A 4,626-nucleotide genomic window follows, 5' to 3' on the forward strand; every position below is an offset into this window, starting at 1 on the left:
TCCGGCTAGACCGCACCCTGGCTGGGATTATTTAGGGAAAGTGGTCCTGCCTTTAGCAGGGGGTTGGACTAGATGACCTCATGAGGTCCCTTCCAACCTTTTCAGTCTATGATTCTATGAAACATTAACTCTTAGCTATCTGTTTATGACAAATGCCTACTGCTTATCACCAAGGTAAAGATAAAGAAATGGGAGTCATACTCAGATGACAGTTTACACAGATAAAAATCTAGCCCAAGGGATTGCCAGGAAGAAAGGATAAGACCCAGACATAAGGCTCTTAACTTCTTCCTGAATTCATGGGCTTTAAATTGAAAATCATCTTAATATATGACTCTTGTATAGCCACAAGCATTCAACAATTGCTGGGCAATATCCTCAGGAAGCACATCTGGGAGGGTAAAATAAAAAAAAGCTCAGGAAAGTACTGCCCCAAAACAAAAAAGTGTCACCAACAAATTCAGAGAGATTCTCTCAGCTCCAAACCATGACAACGTTTTGGATTCTAGCTCATTCACGTGATGATAAATCCATTGTGCTGTGCCCTCTGATATACACCACAGGCACATCGGACACCAGATTTATGTAGTTTCTAGAAAATTATGGATTCCGAAACAAACTTTCATACATTTCAAACAAAAAATCTTTGCTATTTTCTGTTAATATGTCATTTATAATTGCTTTTCACGGCTTCTGTATATTTTGCATGCTTCTGAGCCATATGACCAACTTTTTTCTCTTTATTATTACTCATATAAATGTAACGTTAATTTTACTGTTTGTGACCACAATAAAATATTTTGAAAAATTTGGTAAATTTAATTTACTCTTTAGAGAAGAAAGGATGCAAATTTCCTATACATAAGAATAATGTAATAGCTACAAAACAAGTAATAAGCATCTTAATGTCCTCACTGAGATCCATTTTAAAAGGACTGCTTTCACGTGGCGAACTGTCCTCATTGATTTTTTTTCCCAGGAAAGACTTGGTTGTGTACACCTGCCACATATATCAACTGAAATTGTTCAGAATACTTCCTGGAAGTTCTTTTCTAAGACTCACCTTCATTTTTAATCTCCAGAATGATGATAATCTTACATTTGCCCTTTTCACCTCCAAATAGTCCAGATATTTTACAAAGTGATTTACTATTTACATTCAGAAACCACTTCATCCATTGCTGAAATGCAGCCATGGCTGGAAAGAATAACAGTTTAACAGTGCATCAGCACTACAAACAATACGTGAGCACGAGAAGTGAAGAAGAATCCCATATCCACTTGTAACAGTACCAAGACAAGATCACTTAGTTTTCCTAATCTTAGGAGTTGATTGCCCCGTTGCAGTCCGTGATTGAGACTTCATGACACTAACCTCTATGTTTTCAAAGCAGTGTGCAGGATTTTAGCCACAAAACTCCCGTCAAAATCAACAGGGAACGCACAGGTAATCCCTAGTGCATTACCTTGAAAACTTAAAACTAAGGGAAGGATTTATGAGAAGGTTTCATTAACTGTTATTGTTGTGAAATCCTCAAGCATTAGTGCTTAGAGAAAGGAAATACAAAACGACTGTTAGGGAGGAATCCTGGTTCATGAAGTAACAGATCAGCCTTACACACAGTCATCACTATGTAGTCATGACATGCTTCTCCTCAAATGTAGGTAGAACACAGGTCATATTTAGTTTTTGATTCCTCTGTACTGACAGATCGTGGAATGCATCAGTAAAGCTCATTTACTTCTGAGACCCAAACAACTCCACATACAAAAAAGATTGCAGCAGGAGGGTATCAAGCTTTGCTATTTTCCTAGGCAGGATAAGTGGGAGTATCACCTTTTTATTAATACACAGATGCTTCAAGTAATGACAAAAAGGAATGGACAGGTTCAACACTGCTTACACTCTTACAAAGTATCAAAAACTGGTGCAATAATAACAGTTTCATTGTTAAGGTATTTGTTAGATGAAGCACCTAAGCATGTCAACAAAAATATAACTGAAGACATAATTACATATAAACAATTTGCCTAAATCAATCCAAGGCAGGAGCAAAACCCAACCAAATAGTAAGTATTTTAAGTGGCAAGTATCAGAGAGGTAGCTGTGTTAGTCTGGATCTGTAAAAGCAGCAGAGAATCCTGTGGCACCTTATAGACTAACAGACGTTTTGGAGCGTGAGCTTTCGTGGGTGAATACCTGTGTCTGACGAAGTAGGTATTCACCCACGAAAGCTCATGCTCCAAAACGTCTGTTAGTCTATAAGGTGCCACAGGATTCTCTGCTATTTTAAGTGGCTGGAATATGCTCAGAGCTGTACAAAATGTATAGACACTTCTTATCCTGCTCAAAGCTTTACCTGGGTTACAAAATAAGGTTAAAGTCTCACCTACACTACAAAACAGAACTATTGGCCAGAATCCAAGCAGTGGCCAGTACTGCTTGGCATAGGTCTCAGATTGGAGATGAGGTGGAAAGGCAAACTTTCCATTCCCTTGATCCCCGGCCCAGACATGCACCGAATCAACCTCAAAAGTAACTTAGAGCAGCCTAAGACATGCTCTTAGTTATACATGCTAGAATAGTTCTCTGTGGGGCTGTGCTGTTGGCTCAGGACTACTGAAACAGTATACACCAGCTCTGCCCCCACTCCCTGACTTCCGGCCTGCTCACAAAGAGCCCCTGTGGTTGGTGTGGGAAGTTTGGAATGAGTGGCATAGAGCCAGCTATACCAGCTTTATGCCATCTAGGGATTCTCCTTATGTTGGGGAAACTTTGGGCAGTTCTTCATCATCATCATCTGGAGTTGTCCCATGCATGGAGGCAGCATGGAAAAAAACACAAAGCATTTTTAAGAAACCTAATAACAAAATTCCAGTTTAATCAAAGTTTGACCGTATGCCAGAAGGTGGGCTAGATTAGCAGAACACTTTTAGAACTGGAAAACATTTCCTTCACTGCTCTCCAGGCTGGGAAGCTGAAAATATGGCCTGCTTAAAATAAGCCAATTCTTCTCCCATCATTTAGAATTCCATTGATCCAAAGATCTTGGCTGTCCTGGTATGATAGGATGCATAGGTTTGCTCTATGTAATATTCATTCTTAAAGTCATTTTTTTCAGATTTGCACTGTCAGTTGTAGGCTACAATACATATTTGTCATGTCAAAAATATAGAGAACTGATTAATTTATCAGACTATTAATTACTTAACTTCAGCAAAGAATTTCAGTGTCAACTTTTGTTTTTGTTTTTTTAAACTGAGTTTTCCTTTAATTGTTCTCTCTAGGCAAACTAGCCTACCTTAGCTTGCTGAAAGCAGCAAAAATTGTCTTTTCCTGCAGAATCCTGCAGGGATGGTTTGCAAATTAGCATGTCTTTGGCAGCGGCAATGATCTTGACTCTACCCGAATAATCACAGTATCTATTAAACATACTCTTACTAAAGTGAGCCAGAAAAACGATGCCCCTGTGGTAAATATGAATTTGTATATGCTATTAAAGAAAGAAGAAAATGGGTTAATAGATTAAGAGATTAGTTTTCCTCTTTTGTATCCCTCCCAACCAGCCTACACCACCTGCCAGCAGACACTACAAATTGAATTCCACTGAAAACCAAGTCTTCAATGGGCTAATAGACTGTAACCATTCTAGTTACTGGTTTAAACTATTCAGCTGATTTCTGCTGCAGTTTTCTAAAGTGCTGAATTCCCAAGTTTCAAAACTATACTAATATTCCCATAATATCCTCTTCAGACAAGGAGGCAGCTTTAAATACAGCCTTCACTCAAGACCACTACTGAAAAAAATGAACTGTATTATGAAAGGGCTCAATGTGCTTTGGTCAAAATCATCATTTCAAAAACCTCTGAGTGCCACAGAAATGCCAGAATTCATTAGTGACTTTGGTATATGAATTGCCATTCCTTGATTAAGCAATAAGGCACAATAAGCTATGTGTCCTAGTGAAATAACACTTGCAAGGCCCTGGGGGTAGGTGGAAAGGCAGAATCCAGGGCATGCTGAATGGAAGAGGATGTTGTTGTTAGGCACTCCTAAAGGAAGATGTACTTCTTTTCTCTCCCCACATCTTGGTTTGGCAAGGGGGTCTGGGATAATTTCTTCTACACCCTCCTGCTTAGGGCATCTTTTGGAGGTGCAGAAAGCATTCTTCTCTATTGTTTAGGTCAGATGAAAAGTTAAGAAACCCTTCTCTGCCCTCCATGACTAGGACAGATGCTAGTGGTGGCCGTGATCATGGTGTTTTAACCTAAGCATCCAAGCAAGTTCCAAGAGAAGTTTCATCTTTACTCTCCATTTCTTGTACTGAGCATCTTCACGTAGTCTAGAACGCAGAAGGGGAAGTGCTCAGATAGCTGGTTGGAACTCAGAACACCTAGCCAGGGAGGGGCAAATGAGGCAGAGGTAAAGGAGCACAAAAAGAGGGGGAAATACTCATAGGCAGGAGTTGTAGACCAAGCTGGATGAGCAAGCATCTCAGAGAGGTGATTAAGAAAAAGCAGAAAGCCTACAAGGAGTGGAAGATGGGAGGGATCAGCAAGGAAAGCTACTTTATTGAGGTCAGAACATGTAGGGATAAAGTGAGAAAGGTCAAAAGCCATGTAGA

The 4,626-nt window shown here is 39.6% G+C and overlaps 1 protein-coding gene across 3 annotated transcripts in view; it reads right to left on the reverse strand.

Moving 5' to 3' along the window:
• The window catches only part of SKAP2 (src kinase associated phosphoprotein 2), a 186,375-nt gene that overhangs the window by 46,748 nt on the left and 135,001 nt on the right, over positions 1–4,626 (reverse strand). The gene's annotated exons all lie outside the window — the stretch shown is intronic.

Source organism: Chelonoidis abingdonii, chromosome 2, assembly GCF_003597395.2.
Source record: "Chelonoidis abingdonii isolate Lonesome George chromosome 2, CheloAbing_2.0, whole genome shotgun sequence".
Taxonomy (NCBI): Eukaryota; Metazoa; Chordata; order Testudines; family Testudinidae; genus Chelonoidis; species Chelonoidis abingdonii.